The following is a 15,544-nucleotide window of genomic DNA, read 5'->3' as shown; positions in this document are numbered from 1 at the left end:
CAGAAAGAAAGAACAGAAGCTTGATGGATATGGCCAGGTGCCTGCTGTTTGAGAAGAAACTGCCCAAGACCATGTGGGCTGAGGCAGTAAACACTGCTGTCTACCTTCAAAATAGGCTTCTTACCAAAGCTCTTGCATCCAAAACACCTTTCGAGGCTTGGTCCGATTTCAAGCCTTCCTTGGCACATCTGAAGGTGTTTGGTTGCCTGTGTTATGCACAACTACCAGCAGCTAAGAGAGACAAGCTCTCTGAAAGGGCTCAACCAGGTGTTCTAGTAGGCTATAGCTCAGTTAAGAAGGGCTACAGGGTGCTGGATCCTTTGACAAACATAGTTCAAGTGAGCAGAGATGTCATCTTCGATGAGAAGGCTTGTTGGAATTGGGAAAAGAATAAACCAGAAGCTGCTTCAGAAGACCTGGTGCCTAATCAAGCTGAACTTGAGCAGCTAGGACCTGAAATGGATGTTGATGCTGTGCCTGTGAGAGGCACAAGGCCCCTAGATGATATTTATGAAAGGGCATAGGTTGCAATAGCAGAACCTAGCAGTTTTGAAGAGGCTGAGGCAGATGAAGGCTGGAAACTAGCTATGGTCGATGAAATCAACATGATTGAGAAGAACCAGACATGGGAGCTAGTTGATAAACCTACTGGAAAGAAGACCATTGGAGTAAAATGGGTCTATCGAGCAAAACAGAATGCAGATGGCAGTCTGAACAAGCTAAAAGCCAGGCTTGTTGTCAAAGGTTTTAGCCAAAGGTATGGTCTGGACTATCTGGAGACATTTGCACCAGTAGCCAGGCTTGACACAGTTAGAATGATAGTTGCCTTGGCTGCTCAACATCAGTGGACCATTCATCAGCTTGATGTTAAGTCTGCATTTCTCAATGGTTTCCTGGAAGAAGAGATCTACATCGAACATCCTCAAGGATTTGTGGTCACTGGCAAAGAACACAAGGTGTACAGACTGAAAAAGGCTTTGTATGGCCTGAAACAGGCTCCTCGAGCCTGGTATGCTCAAATTGATTCTTACTTGCTCAGTTTAGAATTCGAGAGAAGTCTCAGTGAACCAACACTGTATGTGAAGAAGAACCAAGCTGAAACTCAGCTTATCATGTCACTCTATGTTGATGATTTATTGGTGACTGGAGGAGATAGAAGAATGCTGGAAGATTTCAAAAGAAAAATGATGGAAATGTTTGAAATGTCTGATTTAGGCAGAATGAACTACTTCCTTGGAATGGAAGTGAAGCAAACAGCAAAGGGAATCTTTGTTAGTCAGAGTTCTTTTACTATGAAGATCCTGGATAAGTTCTCTATGAAGAACTGCAAGCCAACAAGCACACCAATGGCTGTTGGAGTGAAGCTTTCGAGGCAAGGGAGTGGTGAACCAATTTGCGAGACTATGTACAAAAGTCTCATTGGTAGTCTATTGTATTTGACTGCAACAAGACCCGATATCATGTTTGCTGTTAGTGTGCTATCCAGACACATGAATTGCTGCAATGATCAGCACTTTCAAGCAGCTAAAAGAGTGCTTAGATACATCAAAGGCACCATTGATCATGGTGTATTGTTCAAAAGGGCTGAAAACATGAAGCTGATAGGCTATGTTGATAGTGACTGGGCTGGATCTTGTGATGACATGAGAAGCACATCTGGATATGCCTTAAGTCTTGGCTCAGGCATGTTTTGCTGGAGTTCTAAAAAGCAAAGTCTGGTAGCACAGTCAACAGCAGAAGCTGAATATGTTGCTGCTGCATCTGCTGTAAATCAAGCCATATGGCTTAGAAAAATCCTAGCTGATTTAAATCAAAATCAAGGAAAGGCAACAGAGATTTACTGTGACAACAAATCTGCTGTTGCAATTGCAAAGAATCCTATCTTTCATGGTAGAACAAAGCACTTCAACATCAAGCTACATGTCATAAGGGAGATGGAGCAAGCTCATGAAATCGAGCTGGTTCATTGCAATTCAGAAGAGTAAATTGCTGATATCTTTACAAAGGCACTCAATGTGTCTAAATTTGTTAAATTAAGAAGGCAATTAGGTGTCACTAGCATGGAAACTAAGGAGGAGTGTTGAATTTAGTTCCCATGAAAGACATACAAAGGTGGCCATGCAAGGAGAAGTGGCAGCAAGCAGTCGAGCTATGAAGTGCAGAAACTGGAGCTTAAAGTTGCCTAACTACTTGTTATGTTTTGATTGTATTTTTAATTATTATTTTGTAATCTAGTTCATGTTGAACTAAGTTGGTAAACCTTATGATGTTTTTTGTTGATTGATTGACTGAAAAAATCAGCAAAGAAACTTAAGCAAGCTGATTAACAATTTCCAATGTAAATTTAGTGGTGTTAGGTATGTCATTAGGTAAAGACTTGTTCATTTTGTTGTTGTTATCTATTATATGTAATGGCATTATGCCTTCTGGATTTGTTAATGAAATATCAGCTCTTTTCATTCAAAATACTCTCTCTCTCAATTTCTTTTATTTTTCATTCGCATGTGTTTCTGTTCTTGCTTCTGAGTTTGTTTCTTTAGCAAGGCTCGAGGCTTGCTATACAAGCAAGATTGAAAACAGTCTGTTGTTGTCTCTTTGCACCAACAAGTTTATTTCACAAGAGTGTGGTAATTGTGTGGTTCAATATTTCTTGAAGGCTTCCACTAGTGAATCTGTCTGTGCAGTTATCAGTTCTCAAAGGAGTGTTAGGTATATGTTTTATGTTGTTGCTGAGGAGTTTGTGAGGGTATATGCGGCTGAGAATTCAAATCATGCTGGTTTCACATGGAGGTCGAGGAGAGAGGTTGTAGATTGGCTTACATCCATGATCTAGTATGTAATCGAACCTTTTGGTCTTTGAATTCTGTCATTTCCTTGGCATCAAAGATAATAAATCGCAATAGCATGCATTGATCTCAATGTACTTATAAAAATAATCCCATAGCAAAGCAGTTTAGATTTCGGAACTGAACTAAAACTATGCTTATCAAGCATCAGAAAAGCTTAACAATTAAGCTTTGCATCTTCAGTTGTCTTTTATATAGGAGTTCAATAATACATCTAGGTCCTGTATGAGTTATGTCTGCTAGTTGAGTGTGTGCTTGGCTTGGCTTTGGCTCTTGGCTTTGCATTGTGACTTTTTTATTTGGCTGAGATATAATCCTTTACTTTTCAAAAATAAAAAAAATACATGTCCTCTTTTTTAATTTTTTCCAAATTTAATCTAGAATCAACTTTGGGTAAAGATTAAATATGACTGGAAAATTGATGTAACAAAATTTCTCTCCTTGAAGTTTCCTGTTGATATATATATATTCTTTTTCCTTTTTCTTGTTTGAATTTAAAGCCTATGGATGAATTAGAAATGCAATTTCCCCTGTAGTTTTCTTGCAAGTAATAGAAAATGACATACAAATTGATGGGTGTCGAATCCACCAATATAAACCTACGCCTAATTTGCGATTTAAACAGTATAGGGAGTAGGGTCGATCCCTCAGAGACTGGGTTTACTGCAAATTGTTTCTATTTTGACCAGATTTATGTTGGGGCAGTTGTCGTGCCCAAGAAGTTCGGGGGGATAAAATTTGAAGACCTGAAATAAATAAATAAAATGCGTGAAAAGATAAAGTTGAAAACAGAATAATTAAAATAGTTAAATAAATATGAAGAAAATTTAATTAGAATAAGCTCAGCTTTAGGCACGAATTTTCCTCATCTTTGAACCGATTCTCAAAATTAGATGAACTCCTCTTTTCCAATAAGCTAGTTATAGCTACCAAGGACGCCTCAAACACCAACTCTTCCTTGTGTAAATTAGTTATGGAACGTCCAATAACTAACCCTTACCGATCGAACAACCACGAAATGTTCGTGATTTAGAACTCCGGCAGCTTTGCGTTCTAGAAAACCCTAGCTCGAACCAATGCCCTCAACCACGTGGGACATTTAAATCCGGTTACTACTTCCCTTGACGGAACCAAACAGCAATCTCCAATTGGCACGCCAATGTGTTCACAGAAAACCGATTAGAATCGATCTTTTCGGAATTCCAACTGTACGTCTAACCACACTAAATCAAACGACGTCTTTTTTAACTTAATGTTGATCTGACTTTGTGAGTTGACAAAATCATACTCTTAATCCGGAGAAATAATAAGTACTGAAATTTAGGAGTTAATTTGCTCGGGTTCGTAACTCACGGGTTTTGACGAGGCTAATTCCGACCTAAAGCTGGAAATGAATTTAGTTGGCTAAGGTTTGGGGCATGTTGGTATTGGATAAATTAAATAAGGTAAAATGGGTGAAAGGAATGGGTGGCGTGATTTAGTTTGGGGGGCTGGAATTTTGGAGGTGTAATAAAGTGAATTAGCTACTGGAGATGGAAAGAAAGTTTGAAAAAAAAATTGAAAATGGTTTAAGTGGTAACAAGCTGGAAATTAATGGATTGAAAGTAAATGAAACTAAAAACAACAAATAAATTTGTGAGTAGAAAAGAGAGAATGTATTGAAAGATGAAAGCTTGATTTATGACTTGATTCAAGACTTGATGATTAAAATGAACAATGTAGCCTCTATTTATACTAGTGGCCTTGTTAAATTAAAAGCCAACTAGTATAGAAAATTAAGGAAAAATATTCCATGATATAAAAAAATCCCAAAATAATCTCCCACTAAGTCAACAAAAATTTCAGCTAATTAATCTGGAAAAATTCTGCTTTGGCCCTCCTTCTTTGCTTCTCTCTTCAATCTAGCCCAATTGTTTCCTTTTTCTTCTATTTAGCCCCAAATTGCACCCCTGCACAAAATTCAACAAAAACATGGAAAAATTAGTGGTGCACTCTCATAAATTAACCAATTTAATTACATAAAATATGTAACTTTAGCATTTAATCACAAATTTTCTAGTCTTTTGGAAAATAAGTTTGTTAGATAATATTGTTCAACATATATAGGATACACATGTTTTCTATAATACAATCATTGAAGTGTTATTTACTCTGAAACTATGAACTTTTCCTGCTTTGAATTACTGTACATTGTGGTGACTTGTAGATTCGGTTTGGGTGACATTGACAGTTTTGGTCTTCCTCACACTCTTAGCTTTTCTCCATCAGAGATAAAAACACGATGCTTATCCACAATTTCCATAAATTTCTTAGATTCTTCATTATCAATGGACTATATTCTTAGTTTCATATCGGTTTTGTTCTTCCTATAAATAGGGTTCTCATAATTCATACCATGATAATCTTATTTCAAAACATAGCATGGCCTCCTTACTCACACCCTATCACTTCTTTACCTATATATATTTTTATGGTGTGTCTAACGTTTAGCTATATGTCTTTATCTTTAGTATGGCATTTCAATAACGTGTAAGGATCTATTCTCAAAGTTAAACTCTTACGTAGTTGCAGCTGTTTATGTCTTCTTGAATGACTTCAACTGTTTTCCTACTAAAAAATCTCCCCCATCAAAATATATCTAATGGTATTAATGATGGAATTAACAGGTTATGTTTATAGCTAACAAGACAATCAAGCTGCAGAGATATATATTATAAACTCATGAGCTTAATATGATTTATTGTGGTTCTGAATCTACATTGTTTTTCGTTATTTATTCACTATCATTCTTGATTATTTAACTCAAATTGTATTTACCAAATACAAAACAATAATCGATTCTTCGTTGGTGCATGTTCTTGCTCATTTCTTGTCTTCAAATTTGAGGTTGTCTCCTTTCAAGATTTTTGCCAATAATAGTACATAACAGAGCTGCATGACGAATGACTTCAAAGATAAATTGGTGGATTTAATGTCCTTATTGCTTTTAAATAGCTGGTTTAAAGAAGATAGAATTGTAGCAGTCTTTCTTCTTGAGGTAATAGCAAGAGTTGAAGTCAATAGACGCTGCCAGTCTTCGACCAAACTTTACGAGTTATATGGTCATTTGAACTGAGTTAATTCCAGAGATATTGGCAGATCCGGCATTTCTTTTCTTCTTAAACGTTTCTGAAAATCAACTCCATGGTCAGATTTCCAATACATTTCGAAACAATTCATATGAAGGAAACAGAGACTATGTGGATTCCCAGTCTCCAAAGGTTGCAGCATCAATGAGACACCGCCTCCAAATGTGCTGGAAAAGGATGGCTCAAAAGCAAACATTGCTTTTGGTTGGATAGTGGTGTTGATAGGTTGTGGATGCGGGGTAGTGTTTGGAATGGCCATGGGATATGTTGTTTTCCAAACCGGTAAGGTGAAAAGGTTTGTGAATTTGGTTGAAAACCAACATGAGAAGAGGCGAAGAAGAAAGCCAAAATATAGCAATCGCATCAATGGATGAAGAAGGATCTAGTTGGTGCAAAAGAAGTCAAAGCATTTCTGCTGTGTCTTCATAATTTCTTGTTTAGTAGTCTGTCAGAAAGTTTTTCCTATGGTGAAAAGTTGCATTGGTATGTGTCTGTCTTTATGATTGTACCAATTCCTCTGTATTTCATTGCATCTCGTACTATTTGTAAGGGTTTAGTTCGAGTGTAACAACTTGTATGGTGCAACTATGTATGTCTTCTTTCTTGAATTTCAATTTTTAGTAAACATTATACTGCTCACCATAAAAAAAAATACATGTAGAATTACAAAAGATTCAATTATTCAAGTTTTGAGATGCATTTATAAACATGTGATGATGAGAATTCATGAACATAAGGTATGGTTTGGGCCCTTTTGCCATATGAATTTATGTTCAAACATGGAATAATTCAACCTGCCTTTGTGTATTCTTAATTTTGTGCCAAACCTATATATCTATCGACAATTTTAAGAGTAATTTTTACAACAGCATTGCAGAGTAACATATTTAAGATTCGATTACACTGTCAAAAGATTGCAGCAACGATGAGATTAATCCAATTACAGGAATTGATATCCTAAATGGCTTTTAGGTACGTAGCTTCATTGACGGTACAAACTAGTTAAAATTTCCAGCATTCATGTCTTTGTTTTCCCTCAAGTAAACGTAGTCAATACTGCAAATGGTGTGGAAGTATTGTACATTGTGGCCCAAATGTCCAAAATTTCCACATTGCTTGTAAATTAAGTTTGGGTGAGAGAGATAGGAGGAAGCAACCGCAAGTGTGAAGTCAATAGACAATTGATAGTCTTAGTCTTAGTCCTTTTTTGTCGAGTTAAAGTGTAGTCAATAGACAATTGATAGTGTTAGTCTTAGTCTTTTTTTTGGAGTTAAAGTATAGTCAATCGACAATTGATGGTCTTTTTTTGTGGAAAATTATTTGGAACTAAACTTTACGTGTTATAAGGAAGAAGACTTTGTAATCTTAAGAATGTTAATTATTTTACTTCTTTGGTAAAAAAAGTAATCAATTTTATGAATGAAAAATATATGGTAAGGAGGAAGTAGTTGTTGATCACTAACAAAATTATGATTGTGGAAATACAAAAATTCCCATATATGTGTTGAATTCTTCAAAATGTAAATATCCCGCATTGCATGTGAATTCTGCAATAGACCAAACTTTACGTGTTATAGTCCTTTAAACTAAGTTAATGAAAAGTAACTATTCTTATCAAAATTAGTTATACTCTTAATTTATAACAAAGGAAAGAGCAATTTGAGTTTAACTCGAAGGTTAATATGTCATCAATGGGTGACGGCGTGGCGCTACCATGACAACGATTATTGGTCATGTGGCATTGTCACGTCAACAAACATTGTTGCTGTGGTATCTGTTAACAATTAAATAGGAGTTGCCATTAACTACTAAGGGTCAACATCAGCCACGTAGGTGCTAGTTTTGTTAATCTTTTTTATCATTTTTTTGGGGCGATTTAACGAACCATATAAGTTTCACGGCTAAAAGAGAAATAATTAACGAATGAAAAATAACTATTCCCAAATAAATTTATAAGAATTTATAACAAATGAGATTTTAGATTTGAATCATGAGGTTATATATATATTTATATATAAATATACACGTTTTTATGGAATCGGTGGATTAAATTTCCAGCCGTCTCCTTCCTCAAACGTAGCTGAATAGAGCACAATTTTGTTCTTTTGTGTGGAAAAGAATTTCCACATTAATAAGCTTTGGTTGACAGGCAATTGAATAGACACATACATTCTTTACATGTTATAGGGAAGAAGACTAAGTCAATCTACTTTGTAATCTCATCAATCTTTATTTTTTTAGTTGTTTAGCGAGTCCAAATGATATACAAGATTTTGTTAAAAAAAAAGAAAGAAAAATATATGGTAAAATGACGACTAAGTGTTGATGATTGTGAAAAATACAAATATTTTGAAAATCTAATATCCGTAGCATTTCAATGTAAAAGAAAAAAAAGACTGTAACACCAATGTTGTGGTATTATTTGTTGCCTATAAATACCATTCCTATCCTTCTTCCTCTACAAACATAACATGGCCTCCTATCTCTTTCTCTCCCTATTCCTCTTTTTTCCCCATCTTTATGCTTCTTTTTCTTCTTGGGGATCTCACTCCTGCTCTTCATTAATCCAGTTCAAGAACTCTTTTTCCATAACAGAGCGTGCTTCTTTGTCTTGCGATCATATTACGGGCCTTCAATCTTATCCCTTAGCATTTTCCTCTCTTTCATGATTTTTATTTTTATTTTATTTTAAAGCTTGTTATATTAGATTTACATTAATTTTCTTGTTGTTCTTTAATTAACTTTTAATTCATTTAGCTTGCTAATATGGACGTTAGTATTTGCATAACGTGGGATATGAGATTGTTGCTCTTATATGATGTATTGTATTGCTTACTCGTATTCATTGATTCCTTGTCAATCATTAGCGTATATTTTAGTTTACGAATTATCACTTCGGGTTGTATGTTATTGTTCCATCGCATTTTATTCGTTTAAAAGGTTGCATTTAATCAAAGTATAGAAATCGTTTTATTCAAAGGTTTTCAAAATAACGTAATACCCGGTATCCAAGATTTTCGAGAAGAATGTGCCCTAACTTACTGGGCTCCAATTTTCCTCGTTGAATTTAAGTAACTGAGTATCATTTTTTAATTAAAATATAAAAATTTCAAATCAAAGCTTATCTCGGGAATTCAAAACGTTGTGTCCTAACTCATTGGATATGACCTTTCAATATCTCGAGACGAGGTTTTTTTTTAAAATAAAGGCAAACTTATATATCGTCATAATATTGATGTTCTTGACTTAAGCTCCAATTTGATCAGTGGAAATCTTGAATGGCTATTTTTGTCATCTTGCAATCTTAGTGAATTCCCCCAATTTTTAAAAGGGCTTAAAAGTTTGGAAAGCTTAGACCTCTCTTGCAACAAAATTAAAGGCAAGATTCCACAGTGGATGCAAGAGGTGGGGAATGGCTCTTTGACTTACTTAAATGTATTTCACAACTCTTTGACAGAAGCTGAGCACTTTCCATGGAAGAATATTGATGTTCTTGACTTAAGCTCCAATTTGATCAGTGGAAATCTTCCGATTCCAGCTTCGACCATCACTGTCTTTTTGATCTCAAATAATTGTTTCAATGGAGAGGTCTCTTCATTAATATGCAATTCCACTTATCTTCAAATTCTTGATTTGTCCCACAATTACTTGAGTGGAACAATTCTGCAGTGTTTTGGAAATTTGAGCAACAACCTTCAATTCTTGAATCTGAAGAAGAACAAGTTCTATGGGACGATTCCTCCAACATTTGCAATGGGATGCCAATTGAGTAATTTCAATTTAAATGGAAATCTGTTAGAAGGGCCTTTGACACCATCCATCCTTAATTGTAGAGGTCTGGAAGTACTAGATCTTGGTAACAACAAGATCAATTATACATTTCCTCATTGGTTGGGAAGTCTTCCACAGCTACAAGTTCTTGTACTAAAGTCAAATCAAATGCATGGTTCCCTGTGTGTCAATAACTCCAAGTCTAGCCCTTTTTTTCTCTAAAATCCAAATTTTTGACCTCTCAAGTAATTATTTTTCTGGACCCCTACCAGTGAAATACATCAACAGCTTCAAGGCTATCATAAATCTAGAGAAGGTTGGTAGTACAGTGTCGTACATGGGGGTGAATGATGGAAATGACTTCTATGCCTATTCCATTGGAATTGTTATGAAAGGACATGATGTGGAATTGGTGAAAATTTTCACTATGTGGGTGATCATTGATCTATCAAGCAATCAGTTTGAAGGGGAGATTCCAAAGGTTATTGGGAAGCTTAACTTACTGAAAGGGCTCAACCTTTCTCATAATAACCTTAATAGTGGTATCCCTACCTCAGTAGGGGATTTGACAAGTCTTGAATGGTTGGACCTATCTGTAGTTGAATGATTAATATTTGGAGAAATAAAATAAAGAAAATGATAAAGAATATAATGGAGAAGAGAAATAAATTTTGTATGAAAAAATTCTTTCAAATAATCTTTTATTTCAAGCACACAAAGTTAATAATTCTTCATCACATACAACTCTTTATATAGGAGTTGTAAGTGACTATTCATCTATATCACTATATGCTAGGAGTTGTGACTATTCATGCATGTGTGTATCTTTTCATATTCAAGCCTCTTAACTTTTCATCTTCAAGTCTCTTCACTATTCATATTCAAGTTTTTTCACTTTTCATATTCAAGTCTCTTCACTCTTCTAACTTTTCATAATTTATTTGTGCAAGGTTAATTTAATTATGTGCCAACAATGCCTCCCTTAAATTAAACTTGCTTTGAACTCCCAACCTTTCAACATTTTTCTTGAAGACTTGTCCACTTAGAGGCTTTGTGAAGATATCAGCCATCTGATCTTCTGTCTTGCAATATTCAACTTGAACATCACCATTATTCACTAGTTCCCTCAAGAAGTGATATCGAATGCGAATGTGTTTTGCCCTTCTATGAAGAACTGGATCTTTTGTGACCGAAATAGTAGAACTATTGTCACAAAACAAAATTGTTGACTTGCTTTGCTTCTGCTTAAGACTTTCCAAAATTCCACGTAACCAAATCAATTAACATCCTGCAAAGATGCAGCGATATATTCAGCTTCTGTAGTCGAAAGCGCCACAATTGATTGTTTCTTTGAACTCCATGAAACTGCACCACTACCAAGGTGAAAAACATAACCAGAAGTGCTTCTGCTATCATCAATGCTTCCTGCTAAATCACTATCCGTATAACCAATGAGATCAACTAATGTATTAGCTTTATAGAAAATTCCATAATCAATGGTTCCCTTCACATATCTCAATATTCTCTTGGCAGCCTCCCAGTGATTGGAGTAAGGTTTCTCCATGAATCTACTTACCAAGCTAACAGCATACATGATATCAGGCCTTGTCGAAGTCAGATACATCAACTTCCCAACCAAACTTCTGAATATGGTGGAATTGACAAGCTTTCCTTCACCCTCTTTAGATAACTTCAGACCTGTAATGCATGGAGTAGAGACTGGATTCGCATTTTCCATCATGAATTTTTTTAGAACTTCCTTTGCGTAGCTCTCTTGTGAAATAAAAATTCCTTTCTCGGATTGATGAACTTCAATGCCAAGAAAATGATGAAGTTCTCCCAAATCTGTCATCTTAAATTCTGCCATCATTGAGTGCTGAAATTCTTTCAACATCTTCACATCATTTCCTGTGAAAATAAGATCATCAACATAGAGACTTACAACCATGAATCTTCCTTGATAATTGCCTTTGATGTAGAGAGTATGCTCATATGGAGATTTCTGGAATCCACACTTCTGAAAATAAGAATCGATGCGGCTGTACCATGCTCTGGGTGATTGCTTCAACCCGTACAAAGCTTTCTTCAACTTGTAAACTTTTTCTTCTTCTCTTTTTTTGACAAACCCTGGTGGTTGATCAACATAGACTTCTTCTTTGAGAACACCATTCACAAACGCAGATTTTACGTCCATTTGGAACATTTTCCAATTGTTTTGGGCAGCAAGAGAAATAAGTAACCGAACTGTCTCAAGTCTTGAAACTGGAGCAAATACCTCTGTAAAATCTTCTCCTTCCTTTTGCTTGTATCCTTTTGCAACCAGTCTTGCCTTGTACTTGTTGATAGAGCCATTCGGATTCATCTTTGTCTTGTACACCTATTTGACTCCAATTGAATTCTTGTGCGGCGGTAAATCTGTGAGTTCCCATGTATCATTGTTTTCAATTGAGCAAATCTCTTCTTTCATGGCTTTCCTCCATATTTCTTCTTGATATGCATCATCAAAAGAAATTGGATCTTCTCCTGCAAAGAAGGCAAAGAATACAGCATCATTTTGCACAACTTCATCCGTTACATCATATAACTCTTGGATGCTTCTCGTTTTTCGGATCGGGCTGGATGAAGAAGAATTTGATGAAGAACTTGGGGAAGCAGGAGGATTTTCTACTTGAGCATCATCTTCAGCATTCTCAATTACTGCCTCTTCTTCTTCTTCAAGTTCAAAAGGAAAAATTGGCAAATTTTCCTTTTCAACTTCCATATCTTCAAACATGGAATTTTCATCAAACCGAACATCTCAGCTTATCACAATCTTCTTTGTCACCGGATTATACAACTTGTATGCCTTACTTCTTTCACTATAGCCAATGAAAATGCATTTCTCTGACTTGTCATCCAACTTGCTTCTCATTGCATCTGGAATATGAGAGTAGGCAACACTCCCAAATACTCTAAGATGACTAACACTAGGCTTTATACCATACCACGCCTCATGTGGTGTGCAATTCTCCAAGCTTCTTGTCGGTGATCTGTTTATAAGATAAACTGCACAGGAAACAGCTTCAGCCCAAAATCTTCTTGATAACCTCTTCTTCTTAAGAATACATCTAGCCATTTCCATAATTGTTCTATTCTTTCTTTCACACACACCATTTTGCTGAGGTGTATGACGGACTGTCATTTCATGCCGGATGCCACTATCTCGGCAATATTTCTCAAATTCTTTTGAAAAATATTCACCTCCACGATCTGTACGCAAGGTGTTAATTTTCAACCCAGTAAAGTTCTCCACTTCTGCCTTGAAATCTTTGAATCTCTGAAAAGCCTCTGATTTTTCTTTGACACAATACACCCATAACTTTCTTGAGTAATCATCAATGAAAGAGATAAAGTAACGATTACCTCCTAAAGATGAAACTGTCATTGGACCACAAAGATCTGAGTGAATAAGTTGCAATGGTCTTCTTGCTTTCCACGAGGATTGAGAAGGAAAAGCAATTTTGTGTTGCTTTCCAAGTTGACATGCTTCACAAACATCATCAAACCGATCGATTTTTGGTAAACCTCTAACCATCATCTTCCTTGAAAGCATCTCCAAATTTCCATAGTTTAAATGTCCATATCTATCATGCCATAACTTTGAAATTCCTTTATGAGCACCAATAAAACAAGACATATTCTGATTTTGAAGGGTAAGAGAGAAAAGATTATTTGATGCCACTCCAACTCTAGCAACAACCTGATTTTTCTTTGATAAATAGCAAGCCATGTCTCGAAAATGAATATCATACCCCTTCTTCAAGAGATGCCCAATGCTAAGTAGATTATTTTTAAGACCAGGAACAAAATAAACTTCAGACATTTTCTCTACCCTTCCTTGCTTTGTTTTGAACTCCAACTCACCAACACCGCTAACTTTGTAAGCTTTGCCATCTCCTACTTTTACTTCTCCACAATCAGATTCAAAGAACTTCGAAAATAAATTTTTGTTACCTGTCATATGCTTGCTAGCACCACTGTCTATGTACCAAACATCATCAATCTCTCCACCATGAGATACGAGCAACAAAGTTTCTTGCTTTTGCTCTTGATTATTTTGTACTATATTAGCTTCATTTTTCTCTTCTTTTTTGTACCAGCATTCACTTGCCAAATGACCAGGTTTGCTACAATTATAACATTCAAAATAGCCACGACCTCTTCCTCTTTGATTTCCACGTCCACGTCCTCTTTGTGATCCTCTAAAATTTTGACTTTGGTTGGCTTCTTTCCATCCATTCTCCATGCTTACATCTTCACCTCTTTCACGAGCATTTGAGCCTCTTCCTCTAAAATTTCTTCCTCTTCCACGACCACGATCTCTCCCTCTTTGATTTTTAAAATCTCCCTTATTCTCATTTAGAGACAACTTTGACTGAAGTGCTTGATCTAGATTTACTTCCTTTTTCTTCTTGTTTAATCTTTCTTCATGGGCTTGCAACGAACCTGTGAGTTCATCAATAGTCATGGTACTCAAGTCCTTTGATTCTTCAATGGCAACCACAATGTAGTCAAATCTGGAATCTAAAGAACGGAGGATTTTCTCAACACCACGAATATCATCCATAGTTTCACCATTTCTTTTTAATTGATTGACTATGGACAAAACCCGTGAACAGTAATCAGAAACTGATTCTGACTCTGTTTTTTGCAATCTTTCAAACTCTCCTCGAAGAGTTTGCAACCGAACTCTTTTCACCTTTTCATCTCCTTTGAATGAATTTTGTAAAAATTCCCATGCTTGTTTTGCCGTGGTGGCACAAGCTATTTTTTCCCAAGTCGCTTCATATGATTGAACTCCTTGATATATCCAAAATAAGGCTTGCTGATTTTTCTTCCTTGATTTTCTTACTCTCTTTTTGAACTTGTATTAATCCTTCCTCCTCTTCACCCGCAACTTCATTATAACCTTTTTCAACAATCTCCCAAACTTCTAGAGATCCAAGAAGAGCCTTCATTTGGATACTCCATTTGCCATAATTTTCTTTGGTTAATTGGGGAACGGAAGAAAGAGGAATAGAATTGTTCATTTCGATTGAACAAGGTTCTGATACCAATTTGTAGTTGAATGATTAATATTTGGAGAAATAAAACAAAGAAAATGATAAAGAATATAATGGAGAAGAGAAATAAATTTTGTATGAAAAAATTCTTTCAAATAATCTTTTATTTCAAGCACACAAAGTTAATAATTCTTCATCACATACAACTCTTTATATAGGAGTTGTAAGTGACTATTCATCTATATCACTATATGCTAGGAGTTGTGACTATTCATGCATGTGTGTATCTTTTCATATTCAAGCCTCTTAACTTTTCATCTTCAAGTCTCTTCACTATTCATATTCAAGTTTTTTCACTTTTCATATTCAAGTCTCTTCACTCTTCTAACTTTTCATAATTTATTTGTGCAATGTTAATTTAATTATGTGCCAACACTATCTTCAAATAGGTTGTCTGGAACAATTCCAAATAGATTGGCAGATCTGCCATTTCTTTCGTCCTTAAATGTTTCTGAAAATCAACTCCATGGTCAGATTCCTCAAGGCAAACAATTCAACACATTTGGAAATGATTCATATGAAGGGAATAAGGGACTGTGTGGGTTTCTGGTCTCGAAAGGTTGCAACATCATTGCGCAACACCTCCAGATGTGCTTGAAAAAGATGGCTCAAAATCAAACATTGCTTTTGGTTGGAAAGTGGTGTTGATAGGTTATGGATGCGGAGTAGTGTTCGGAATGTTGGTGGGATATGTTGT

This window comes from Gossypium hirsutum, chromosome D05 (assembly GCF_007990345.1).
Source record: "Gossypium hirsutum isolate 1008001.06 chromosome D05, Gossypium_hirsutum_v2.1, whole genome shotgun sequence".
Lineage (NCBI taxonomy): Eukaryota > Viridiplantae > Streptophyta > Magnoliopsida > Malvales > Malvaceae > Gossypium > Gossypium hirsutum.
Note: the sequence above shows the minus strand (reverse complement) of the source record.